Source organism: Protopterus annectens, chromosome 9.part0 (genome assembly GCF_019279795.1).
Source record: "Protopterus annectens isolate FY-2018-M chromosome 9.part0, PAN1.0, whole genome shotgun sequence".
Classification (NCBI taxonomy): Eukaryota; Metazoa; Chordata; order Ceratodontiformes; family Protopteridae; genus Protopterus; species Protopterus annectens.
In genome coordinates this window covers 316,821,044-316,835,198 of record NC_056743.1, presented here as the reverse complement: position 1 = coordinate 316,835,198, position 14,155 = coordinate 316,821,044, and the positions used below count along the sequence as shown (strand labels likewise).

General features: G+C 43.5%; 1 protein-coding gene across 1 annotated transcript in view; it reads right to left on the bottom strand.

Annotated features, from left to right (window-relative positions):
* ANKFY1 (ankyrin repeat and FYVE domain containing 1) overlaps positions 1-14,155 on the bottom strand; it is a 1,799,901-nt gene that overhangs the window by 1,548,123 nt on the left and 237,623 nt on the right. The window lies entirely within an intron of this gene.

Below are 14,155 nucleotides of genomic sequence, written 5' to 3'. Positions count from 1 at the left end.
TGAATGAACAGTAATTGGCATATAACTAAATGCAGAAAGTATATAACTATAGGAAATGCTTGTTTTTTTTAGTAATTGAGAGGTATCCATTTGCAGGAAAGTCTTGAACATAACCTTGTTGATAAGAACGGTACTAAAGAAAATAGCATCAACCCCTTGCGGGTTATATAAAGCTTACAGACTTATTAGTGGTGGTAAGCTATGTCATTTACCAGTTACGGAAATAACTTTCTGCCCATCTTAAAGAGTCGCATGCTAACACTGAAAAAGGAGTATGTTGTATATACATTCATGTCTAACACCCAATGCATTTTATACAGGTAAAACCTTGAAAATGTTTTCAGTTACAATGTTACAGCATGTTAATACATTTATGTTAAGCTTATTTTTATTGCATTATATAAGCATTCTATCAATTGCAATAATTTTTAGAATTTTTTTATGGCCTGAAATATTTGCAAGAGACAATCCGTGGTGGTGATGTAAATTTATTTTGAGAGAGAAAGTGCAATTGTGTAAAATCTCATCTTAATGGTAAATGTCCTTCTCTTCACTGATGCAGTATTCATTACAATAGGGAGCCCCTGCCAAGGGCGGCTCAACATACAGCCAGTATACCAAAGCCTTTAGGTTAATTTAAGGTACACTGTACATCACGCATAGCGAAGGGCATAAAGGTAACGTTCAGACGTACCACCCTTAGAAGTGAGAGCCACAGTACGAATGCCAGTCCAAAGAAAAGAGGTAATTAGTACACCTAAGAGAAATGGACCAGGAGGGAGTGAATACTGCAACAGTAAAGAGAAGGACATCTACTGTTATGGTAAGATTTTACAGAACTGTACTATGTCCTTCCATTTCACTTTTGCAGTATTCATTACAATAGTGAAAGTACAAAAGCGCAGGAAGAAGAGAGGGGATGAGGAAGGACCAGCAGAGCTCTCTAGGAAGCCATGAAGGATGGCCCTAGCAAAACTAGCTCTAGAAATTCCATCCAACTTGCTTGCATTGCTTGGTAAATGAACAAAAACATTGGGAAGTCACAAGACTGTGGAAAAAAAAAAGCAAAACTCTGAAGAAACCACCACAAAAGAGAAATGTATATACAAGTTTACTGAAGAACACACCACAAAATGTTAAGCACCTTTTGGCAACTATTGCCTTCATTAGAACATAGAAAATCCTTTACAACTGAACTTTTAAGTAACCTCCAATCAAAATTTGCTGTCATATGGCTCAATTAAGACCAACCTTAATGAACAATAATTATACCATAATAAACGAACCATAACATGCATGAAAAAAATATTCTAAACGTGTGAACAACCTAAAAAATTAAAATGTAAACTTACTTAACACTTGTTCTTATAATTAACATTACAATTTAATCCTCGGGCACTGTAAGCACGAATTAAAATTTGCCACCCAAGTTCCCTGCATTATAATCAGATGGCCCTATCACCAATAAAATTCCAAAGAAACAATCTATAACACTGAAAACATACGAACTGATGAGACTCCATAGAATATTTCTCTAGGGCATAATTTCTGTTCTCGATAGAAATGGCATATTGGTGTTACTAATGTCTCTTTTAATGCTCTATTCATCTTCCCTATGCAAAATCAATCACAGGTGAAACCTAACATGTTAACCACATACTGGGCTTTACACATGAACTGGTATAGGGTACTCTTGCTTGGTTCAGGGATTAACAAAATGAGAACTTTCAAAACTGTACTTGCACCGAGTGAAACTATAACATTTGTACATACCCCTTCCTTACAACCTGGAGAGAAGACAGGATGAAAAGCCTGAAGAGCCAATCAGAAGGGCTCATCTCCGACACTGATGTGCTCTTTCTATTAAAGAGCAAGATCAAACACCCTGGACTTTTAGGAAGCCAAATGCTGCTCCCCATCTCACTTCTACAGCATCTGTGAACAGCTCCTGAGATTAGAGACAACTGCTGAATCCACCACTAAAGTTGCTTCTCGAGACCAGGCAGAAGAGGAACTATGAATTCGAGGGGATGCACGGGCTGAAGCAAGACCGACATCAGAAAACAATGAAACTTTCTCATGTGAAGTTTGGCCAAAGGGAGCATAGGAATGGTAGAGGCCACGAACCCCAGAGCTTTCAGAAATTCCCTGACTGTTATAGAGGCCACAGAAAAGAGACTGAAAAAATGAAATGAATGTTAAGGCCTTGGGAGGAGGCAGGGATGCCAGCATAGGCAGTCTGAATCCTGCACATCAGCAAAACATGGTGCCGAGAACAAATCAGAAAAGACTTTCAGGTTTATAGTAAACCCTGATCTTTGCAGAAAGGAAATGGTAAATTTAAGATTTCGCAGCAAGATCTCTTGAGCAGATGCCTGAAACAAGAGGTCGTCCACGTAAGGAGAGACTTGGATCCCCTGAAGCCAGCAAAAAGCAATCACAGGAGCATAGTATTTGGTGAACACCCTTAGGGAAGTAGGAAGATCAAAGGGTAAAGCAGAGAAAGCACAGTTGTGTACACTTACCATAAATGTAGATGTTCTAATTTATTCACTGTTGCAGTCATTACATTTAGGTTATCCCTGCCATGGTAGCCCTCAGCGGGCCCGAATACCAGAGTTAGTATTTCAGAGTCGGTTGCTGTCGCTTGAGGACTGATGTCAGGCCGTCAGTAGTATAACGTAAGGCAGCCGACACCATTACATCAGTTTTTCTTGCCCTAACCTGTCAGAAGCCCCCCAGTAGGAGGCCAGGCTCTGGTGGAAGAAACCCCACCTAACCTGTCAGAAGTCCCCCAGTAGGAGGGCCAGGCTCTGGTGGAAGAAACCCCACCAGTGGAAAATAAATACCAATACGTCACTTGTAAGGCAAGGAGAACAACAAGTTAGAAAGGTAATAAAAGGAGAAAGAGAAGGGGGATGGAGAGAGGGAAACCCGGACTGCAACAGTGAATACACTCGAACATCTACATTTATGGTAAGTGTACACAACTATACTATGTTCTTCGTTTTTCACTGTTGCAGTCATTACATTTGGGATGATTCCCAAAGCTGAGTAAAAGGGTGGAGGGCAGTCAATGAAACTAGGGACAGGCTTGGATGCCCTGCAAGACTGCAGGGGCAAACCCTGCCCTAGATTTGGAGAAGAGAGGCAGGTGGTAATGCTTGGTAAAACTGTGGACTGAGGTCCAGGTGGCAGCCTCCAGGATGTCCTTGGTGGGGACTCCTCTGAGGAAAGCTGCAGAGGTGAAGGCTGCTCTGGTGGAGTATGTCCTGACCCCCTTGGGGGGAGACTTTCCTCACTGTTTGTAGCAGAAATGGATGCAGTGTGCTATCCATTTGGAAATGGTTTGTTTGGAGATGGCTTTGCCTTCTGCCCCTGCAGCAAAGCTAACCAGCAATTGATCAGACTTTCTGAAGGATTTAGTCCTGTCTAAACAGAATCAGAGCTGTCTGTGCACATCTAGAGAGTGAAGAATCCTTTCCCCCTTGTTTTGGGGGTTAGAAAAAAAGGTGAGCAAATGAAGGGGTTGGATGAGAGCCACACTGGACACCACCTTGGGCATGAAGGATGGGTTAGTTCTGAGGGATACCCTGTCTGCATGTAAGATGATGAAGGGTTCCACAGCCATGAGTGCTTGCAGCTCAGAGATTCTTCTGGCTGAAGTGATGGCCAGAAGGAATGCGGTTTCCCAGGAGTGAAATTTTAGCTCTGCATAAGAAGTGGTTCAAAATGGGGCAGGGTGAGCTTTTCTGCTACGAAGTTAAGGTCCCAAACTGGTGTTGGGGCCCTTCTGGGTGGCCTCAAGTTTCTAGCTAGTCGCTAGGTACTGCTGTGATCAGAGGGTGTGAGAAAAGGGGCTTCTCAGTGGAAAAATGAGAAGTAGCAGCAGTGGCATGAATTTTTATACATGAGAAAGAGAGGCCACTGTGTAGTAGGTCAGCTAAGTAATCCAGTATGAGAGGGAGGGGGGGCTGTACCTTACTGGCTCCCCTAGCCTAGATCCAGGTGCAGAACCTTTTCCATTTATCAGCATAACACTTTCTGATACTAGGGCGTCTGGCATCAAAGATAACATCCAGAACCTGTTTACTGAGACTGGCAGATTGGTTCGAGGTTAGGGAATAAGCCAAGCTGCCAAACTGAGTGTCTGCAATTGGGGATGCATGAATTCCCCTTCCCCCTGGGTCAGCAGGTTTGGAATCTGAGGAAGATGGCATAGGGGTAGCGGGGACAGGCTGTGTAGCAAGGGGTACAAGTGATGCTGGGGCCAGTCTGGAGCTATAAGAATGGTCCTTGTTTTTTTCTCCCTTACTTTGAGCAGTACCCTGGGGATGAGAGGTAGGGGAGGAAAAGCATAGACTTATAGATTGACCCAGGGGAAGGACAGGGCATCCACTTTTCAAGCCATGCAGTGATGCTCCCTGGTGCAGAATTTGCTGAGCTGATGGTTGGTGTGGAAGGCAAAGAGGTCAACCTTCGGGGTTCCCCAATTTCTGAGTTATTAGGTTGAAGATACTTCTGCTGAGTTGCCACTCGTGTGGGTCCAAAGATTTCTGCTTAATTGGTCTGCCAGAGAGTAGAGAGAGCCTGGTAGGAATTGTGCTAACATGTGTAGTTGCATGGCAGAGGTTGTGTGCCAAAGGGTCATGGCCAGCCTGCATAGAGATTAGAAGTGAGTCCCTCCCTGCTTGTTTATGTTCCACATCACAGTGGTGTCTGTTTTGATCTGGAGAGCCCCTGGAGAGAGAAGGGGCTTGAAAGCTATCAAGGCGTGCTGGACAGCCATCATCTCTTTTTGATTGATGTGCAGAGGGATTTGCTGTGGGCTCCATTGGCCCTGCATGCACCTGCCGTCCACGTGTGCACCCCAAGCGTGGTCTGATGCATCTGTGGTGAGGGTCTGGGTGGCAGGGGGTGGGGAGGAAGGCATTCCCTTCTTGTAGGAGCATGCAGTTGTCCACCAAAGGAAATCTTTTCTGAGGCAAGGAATTATAGGTAGAAGAGTTTCCAGGTCTTGACAGTGTTAGCACCAAAGGCTCTTTAGGTACCATGGAAATTTCCTCATATGCAGTCTGGCATATGGAATGAGTAGTATGCAAGATGCCATGAACACCAAGACTTGCAGGATCTTCCTTGCAGTTAGCTGGGGCTTACTGGCTAGTTGAGAGAAGCAGGCTGTTAGGAAAATGTGTTTCTCTAAAGTAAGGTATGCCATCTGGGATGCTGTCTCCAGACTTGCTCCCAGGAAGATTATCCTTTAGGTGGGCACCTGTTTGGATTTCTTTTTGTTGATAGTGTAACCTAGGGAGATTAGTAGGGTCTTGATAAAGGCCAGGTGCTTGAGCAGCTTTTCCTGGCTGTCTGCCTGAATAAGGCACTTGTCTTAAGTATGGATAAACCTGAATATTTCTTTGTCTGCAAAAGGCAATGGCTGGAGCCAGACATTTTGTGAAAACTCTAGGAGCAGTAGATAAGCCAAAGGGAACCGCAGAGAACGAAAGTGTTGAGATCCTGCCCTGAAGCGGATATATTTCCTGCATGATTCCCTGATAGGAATGTGGAGGTAGGCCTCTTTTAGATCTAGGGTGGCTAGCCAAGCGTCCCTTGGAGAGCATAGGTAGCAGCTGCTGGAAGGTGAGCATCTTGAATTTTGATATCACCAGGAAGGTGTTTAGACTGGATAGATAAGAGGATGGGGCACCAGAAAAAAAGTCTGGAGTAGAAACCTTGGCCTATCTGTTCTGCAGGACCGTGCTCTACTGCCAGAGAGAGCAGGGATAGGATTTACTTTTGTGCCTCTGCCCACCAATTTGGTGGTAGGTCTGGGAACCCTTTTAGGGTTGGAAGGGTGTGGAAGGAAAATTTGTATCCCTGAGACACAATGTTCAGAACCCAGTGGTCCTTGGCAATGGTGGCCCAGGTGCTTGAGTGAAAGGAGAGTTTTCCTCCTAGGGGTGTAAGTGAAGGCGGGCACAGGAGGGGGTGGAGGAGGTGAGTCATTGTGAGTTCTTACCATAAGGGGTTGGCTGAGAACTCCTTGGTTTCGAAGTGCAGGTAGTCCACTGCTTAGATCTCTGCATTCCCTGAGGCAGCTGTCTGGGGGGGGGTCTGCTGCCACGGGGCCTAGGCTGGGGTGGTGTACTGGGAGCAGAGAAGGACCAGTGTTTGGAGGGATAATGCCTGCTGAACCTAGGAGGCTGGGCCTGCAAGATATCCTTAACTGTTTGCATAGATTTTGCTTTTTCTTCCATCTTTTTTTAATACATCTTCTGCCTTAGTGCCACGTAAGTTATCTTTGTGCAAGGGGGCATCCAACAATTTAGATTTAACATTTTCTGGCAGGGGCTGTTCCTTAAGCCATGCATGCCTTCTAATGACAGACCCAGTGACTGCTCCCCTGCAAGAAGCTTTTAGGGCCTCAAAACCACAGTGCAAGGTGTGTTTAGTTACTTGACATGCAAAATGCATTAACTCTTGTAAATCTTTAGATTCTGCCCAAGCAGGAAAGGAAGCCATTTTTTGTTTTAAGAGTTCCATGGTATGTTGCTGAAATTTCAGCATATGGAACTGACAATTTAGTGCCCTGATAGCAAGAGTAGTTGAGGTGTATACTTTTTTACCCCATCTGTCCAATGCTCGGGAATCCCTGTCTGAGGGGGTGGGATTCTTAGTAGAGATAGCTTTAATCCCTTTTGGCCCTTGAGAAATTACCTCAGGGTCAGCTGTAGGGTTTTTAAAAAGATGTTTGTGTGACTCAGGGACTCATAGTACCTGTCAGGTTTTCTGGCAGCAGGAGGAAGGATGTCAGGAGTCCAGCTGGATTCGAGGCAAACATCCTCCACAACATCCAGGACTGGGGGAATGGCCAAGGGTCTGTGTTGTGGAAGATCTAAGAATTCCCCGAGTCTCTCTTTAGTCAGAGGGTCGTCCTGACTCTCCCATTGGAAATGCTCCCTTAAAGTATGTAAGGTTTCCCCAAAGGAAAATTCCTATGGGAGGAGAGGCTGAAAGAATGGAATCCACTGCATCAGAATCCTCATAAGTGGAAAGGGATGGCATGTCTTCATATTCGGATGCATCAGACTCATCTGAGTCTTGTTCAGACAAAAACTACAGGGGACAGATCTCTTTTCCTTTTGGAGGGGGTTGCTTGGCTTCCCCTGATCTGCATGATAAGGTCTTCCACCATTTTAAGCAGTTGAGACTGAGGCACGGTAGCAGGCACCTGAGAGTGGGTCAGTTTCTTGGGTGTGGTTCATACCCTGGGCCTGAAAAACTCAGTAGTTTTAGAAAGAACGGTAGTCACGAAAGAAGACGTCGGTTTGTGTCAAGATTCGGTAGTGCAAAGGCCTTCCTTGGAAGCAGTTGCCTGCTCAGCGGCTCCGGACCTATCCAAGGTTGAGATGACCGCAGGATCCTTAGTCAAAGGAGAGTTTTGCAGCATACTGGACTCCTAAGGGGTCTCAGTAGAGGCCTGCAAATCAACAGAAGCAGGCATCAGGGACTGTGAAAGCTCCTCACCGAGTACCGAAGAAATAACGACTAGCTTAACGGAAGCATCATCGGTAGGTTTGGACCTGTGCGGTCCGTCTCTGTCTTGATCTGCTGTCAGATGGCTTACCGAAAGCCATATCGGAATTTGAGGACTGTAAGCGAACACATCTGGCTACAATAAGGGCCAGATGATGGATAGTTCTGGCATTGAACAAAGCACAGAAGCGGCAACAAGGGACGTTGTGGTCTGGGGCCTAAACAAGTGATGCAGTAAGAGTGAAAGTCTCGGTGTGGTATTTGGTTTCCACAAGTGAGACAATTATTAACTTTTTTCTGACATTAGTTAGTCAAAGAAAAAAAGGATCCCCAACAGGGTACTTAGCTTTAGAAGACTTCAACTTCAATTCGCTAGACGAAACTCAGGTAGCGACCGACTGGCACTTGTGTGAACTGCTTCTGCTTTGGGCTCCTCAGCAAGAAAGACTGATGTAATGGCATTGGCTGCCTTATTTTATACTACTGATGACCTGACGTCAGTCCTCAAGCGACAGCAACCGACGCTGAAATACTAAGTCTCTGGTATTCGGGCAGGCAGAGGGCTATCCTGGCAGGGATAACCCAAATGTGATGACTGCAACAGTGAAACACGAAGAACATCTGAAAATACCAAGAAGCAACAGAGAAATGTAAAAACTTCCTGAAAAGGGGATGAATAGAGATATAGAGATAAGCATCCTTGAGACTGAGAGACACCAGATAAGCCTGAGGAAGCAAAAGAGGGAACAAAGTCTGAAGGGACAACATTCGAAAAAAATAGCATCTTCAGAAAAGTGTTTAGATGAGAGGTGTCTGGAATTGGCCTCCAGGTACCCTCTTTCCTGGGAATTAGAAACATCTTCAAGTAAACCCCCCCTCCCACTTTGGGACAGAGGTACTTCTTGAATAGTACCCAGAGTCAAAGTCCTGAAGCACCTCTGGAAAATAGAGTTGTTCCTGAGGGGGCTGAGGAATTCCCATAAAAGGGGAAGAGATTTTTAGACCATGAAATACCCCTGGCAGATAATGGAAAGGACCCAGGAATCCGGAGTAATCTTTAGCCAAACAGGAAGAAAGAGAGAGGAATATGCGAAGAGGAAGAGGAAAGTGGGTGGAAGAATAAGATAGACAGCCCTTGGTTTATCAGGAATAAGTACAGTTGTGTACACTTACCATAAATGTAGATGTTCGAGTGTATTCACTGTTGCAGTCATTACATTTGAGTAATCTGCTTGCAGGTTGCCCTCAGTAGGCCTGATTCAAGTCTTGGGTCCTGCGTCGCTTGCTGTCCCTTCTTCCCTGACATCAGGTCGTCAGGGGGTATAAAACATGCAGCCGACGCCAGTGCATCAGTTTTTCTTGCCCCAGATGTCAGGTTCCCCCCTAATGGGGAGCAAATAAACATAAAAACACAAAGGTATACCTCCAACAAAAAGCAAATACACCAAAAAGGCTTTTAAGCATAGTAAAGGAAAGTAGAGGTATAGCCAGAAGTTAGGGGGCAGTAGGGAGGGTAACCTGGACTGCAACAGTGAATACACTTGAACTTCTACATTTTTAAGTGTACACAACTGTACTATGTTCTTAGTGTTTCACTGTTGCAGTCACTACATTTGGGTAGATTCCTAAAGCTATGGTTGGGAGGAGGAGTTTGCATAGCATTAGGGCCAACTATAAGGCCCTGCAAGACAGCAGTGGCAAAGCCAGCTCTGGATTTAGAGAAAACTGGCAAATGATAATGCTTGGTGAAAGTATGTACAGAACTCCAGGTAGCAGCTTCTGGGATGTCCCTGGTAGGAACAGCTCTGAGAAAGGTTGCAGAAGTAGATGCAGCCCTGGTGGAGTGAGATCTGATCCCCTGGGGGATAGGTTTTCCATGGTGCTTATAGCAGAAATGAATGCAATGGCTTATCCACTTAGAAATTGTTTATTTTGAAATAGCCTTCCTCTCTGCCCCTAAAGCAAATGCTACCAGCAGTTCAGATTTTCTTCAAGGTTTAGCCCTGTGCAAGTAGAATTAAGTTATCTGTGCACATCCAAGGAATGCAGAATCTGTTCCCCTTTGTTCTGTGGATTGGGAAAGAAGGCTGTCAAGTGAATGGACTGATTAAGAGCCACACTGGATACCACCTTGGGCATGAAGGATGGATTGGTCCTGAGTGACACCCTGTCCGCATGAAAGATGATGAAAGGCTCCACTGCCACAAGAGCCTGTAATTCAGATATCCTTCTAGCTGAAGTGATTGCTAAAAGGAAAGCTGTTTTCCAAGGAAGAAATTTTAAGTCTGCAGTAGCAGCTGGCTCGAAAGGAGGTAGAGTGAGTTTCTCCAATACAAAGTTAAGGTCCCAGGCAGGGGTTGGAGCTCTCCTGGGTGGTCTTAAATTTTTGGCCCCTCTGAGGTACTGCTTGAGCAGAGGATGAGAGAAGAGGGGAGGTTCTGTGATATAATGAGCTGAAATAGCTGAGGTGTGGATTTTAATGGAGGAAAAAAACAGGCCCTTGTGAAGCATCTCAGTTAAGTATTGCAAAATCTGAGGTAAATTGGGTGCTGTTGTGCTCATCCTTTGAGATTGGTTCCAGGCACAGAATCTTTTCCATTTTTCAGCATAAGATTTTCTAGTACTAAGTCTCCTTGCCACTAAGATGACATCCATCACAGGTTTGCTGAGGTATAAGGGTAGGTTTAAGTAATTAGCCAGGCTGCAAGGTTCAATGTTGGAAGCAGAGGGTGCAGAATCTGGTTCTCCTGATGAGACAGCAGGGAAGGGATCTGAGGCAGGTGCCATTAAGAGAACTGTGACACACTGCGCAGAAGGGGGTACCAGTGTTGGAGAGGCCAGTCTGGAGCAATCAAAATCATCCTTGGCTTGTCCCGTTTGACTTTTAGTAGAACTTTTGGAGAGCAGAGGCAGTTGGGGGGGGGGGGGAGGCATAGACTGATAGGTTTTTCCAGCTGAAGGACAGAGCATCCACTTTCCAGGCTTGTTTGTGGGGAGTCCTTGTGCAAAACTTGTTCAATTGGTAGTTCTGAAGGAGGCAAATAGGTCTATGTCTGGGCTCCCCCATTCGCTTGTCAATAGGTTGAAAATCCTTGGTTCCAGTTTCCACTCGTGTGGGTCCATGAGGTTAATGCTTAGCCCGTCTGCCAGTGCATTTAATTTCCCTGGCAAGAACTGAGCTTGTAGGTAGCTTCAAGACTGTGTTCCACATTGCTATGGCTAGTCTGCAGAGGGGGTAGGAATTTGTATCCTCGCTTGTTTATGTACCACATAACCATGCTGTTTGTCCGTCTATACCATTAGTTGTCCTGGAAGAATGTAGTCCTTGAAGGCTGTCAGAGCATTCTGTACAGCTAACATTTCTTTCTGATTGCTATGTAGGTGCATTTGACTTGGGTTCCATTTGCCCTGAATGCACTTCCCTGCCAGATGAGTGTGCCCCCCCCCGCCCCCCCCCCATGCATAGTCTGATGCATCTGTTGTTAGGGTATGGGCGGCAGGGGGTAGTGTGAATGGTAGTCCCTTGTTTTGGTGGCAGGCCTCTGCCCACCAGAGGGAACTCTAGGCATAGGCAAGGTATGATAGGAATCACTGTTTCTAGGCTGTGAGAATGTTGACTCCATAGGCTTTTTAGATACCACTGTAGTTTCATCATATGCAGTCTTGCATATGGAATTAGAAGAATGCAGGAAGCCATGAACCCCAAGGCTTGCAGTATTTGTCTTGCAGATTGCAGGGTTTGTGTGGCCACGTGTTTGAAATAGGTCATCAAATGAATGTGCTTCTCTGGTGTGAGGTAAGCCATCTGGGAAGTTGTATTCAAGCTTGCTCCCAGGAATTTAATTTAATCTGTTGGCAGGGTACCAGTTGTGATTTCTTTTTCGTTTATGGTGTACCCCAGACAAGTTAGTACCCTTTTTACAAATGCCAGATGACTCAAAAGTATGCCCTGGCTTTCTGCCTGAATTAAACAATCGTCCAGGTATGGGTATATTTGAATACTTCTTTGCCTGCAAAATGCAGTAACTGGAGCCAGGCACTTTATGAATACCCTGGGTGCAGTAGACAAGCCAAAGGGCAGTGCAGAGAATTGATAATGCGTGTAGCCTGCTTTGAAGTGTAGGTATCTTCTGCAAGATTTCCTGATTGGGATGTGCAGGTATGCTTCTTTTAAATCTAGTGTTGCCAACCAGGCATCTTTGCCTAGCACAGAAAGTAATTGGTGAAGAGACAGCATCTTGAATTTTGGAATCTCCAGAAAGGTGTTTAGAGTAGACAGGTCCAGGATTGGATGCCATGATTTGTCTTTTCTGGGTACCTGCTAATGTAGAGTACCAATTGTACCTGCTAATGCAGAGTGTTTCATAAGAATGTGTGAGAAAGATTTTTATTCTTATTTTTTGCAACGAACACGTAAATGTTTATATTTCAATCTGAGTAAGGAAGAACAGCAATCTCTATATCTTATGTCTAGAAATGCTGAACTCACTATAAAACCTGCCGATAAGGGAGGGGGTGTAGTGCTGCTGAATACTTGTGATTATAATGGGGCTATGTTAGAAATGTTAAAAGATACCAACACTTGTATTGAGATCAGTCGGGATACCTTTGCTAAAATAGTTAGAAAGGTATATGATGATCTGTATGATTTATTAATGTGCAGACAGATTACCCAAGAACTTTATAATTGATTTTCCGCTGATTCCCTACATTAAAGGCTTATCTAAGGTTCACAAGAACGTTTTACCCCCTCCAATGCGACCTATAGTATCTGGAGAAGGATGGGTGACTGAGAATATTTTACATTAGAGACAGTACTGGGACCCTTGACAAGAAGCATTCCCACCATTTTAAAAGATACGTACCAGCTGATAGAGGAGTTAGATAGTTCAATAACACAGGAAATGTTTTCTTCTTCTTGTGTATTGGCAACTCTTGATGTCAAGGAATTTATTTACCTCAGTCCCAAATGATTATGGGATTGAGGCTATTAGAGACGTACTGAACTCATTAGAAGGGTTCAGCAAAGAACAACAGATGATTATTTGTAGTCTATTACATACAGTATTATCCCAACAATGTTTTCATGCTTCAGGATACCTTATATGCACAAAAATGGGGTGTCGCCATGGGCACCCCACATGTGCAAATTCTTATGCAAACCTTGTGATGCACTGCTGGGAGAAGACATTTTTATTCAACAGTGCATTCTATCCACACATGCTTCTTTATAGACTATTTGTGGATGATATTCTACTTCTATGGAATGGTAGTATGGATATGTTGAAGGCCTTTGTGAGTTATCTGGAGACTACTACTGATTTAAGATTTACAATGGAGTCATCTTATACTAAGATTGACTTTTCAGATATAACTATTACAAAGGATTTATTGGGCCGTATCTCCACTTCTCTCTATAGGAAGCCATGTTGGAAGAATGCACTGTTGCATTACAGCAGTATGCATCCTCGTTTTGTATTTTCAAACATAGTGAAAAGCCAATACACAAGAATTATTAAAATTTGTAGGAATGATTCAGATATGTATGAACATCTTGACATTATGGAAAGATTGTTTATAGAGAGAGGATATGATGGTACTATGGTAAGGGCAATGAAGAGGCTAGTTATAAATACACCAAACCAAGATGGGGCTAGGCCATATGCTACCTCCATTGGATCTAAAAAAAAAGTCTTTTAGTGGCCCCAGAAATGTTTTTGATAGTTCTAAAGTTGCATTTACAACCAGGTATACTACTAATAATAAAAGAATAGTGGATGTTATTAAAAGGCATTGGGATGTAATGACTGTAGACCTCTCCATTACAAAAATAATAGGAGACACCCCTATGTTTAGATACAAGAATAGTAATAATCTTAAAAGATTACTCTGTATAGAACATACACATACAGAGCAGGAAGAGATGCATAGGGAATGGTTACGGTCAGGCACTTTCCCATGTAATAAATGTAGTGTGTGTAATTTTATTATTGATGAGCAACCTTTTGTCCACCCCACATTAGACTATGTCTTTATACCTAAACTTTATGCGACATGCACTAGTATGAACCTTATTTAGCTACCTGTATGGAATGTACAGGATTTTATGTAGGGATGACATCTAGGAAATTAAAAGACAGGATGTATAATCACATATATGATATTAGGAAGATGAATCAACTTAAAACATTAGCCAAACACATTGCAGTCCATATGTATCAGTTTCAAATTCAGGGTTTTACAGTTAGTTACCAATAATAAGAGGGGTGGAGATAATATGAATCATTTAGAGTCAGTAGAGTTATGTTGGAGTTTTAAGCTGAGAGCGCATGTGGAACCAGGCCTTAACCAATTTGTTAGTATCAAATCCATTCCTGCTGCACGTAGATAGGTAGGTAGTTTATCAGGAATATTTATGTAAAATTGTTGCTATATACATATGGTAATATTTATTGTACAGATCTTCATTAATTTTAATGTCATTCATCATGATATTTCATTTAACATTATACATTATGGTTATATTTAATAGTTAATATATTTTGCTTTCATTTACATGTTTATTTATTTTGCATACATGTACATTTTTAATTCATTCCTGTTTTTTACCCAGATTAGAATG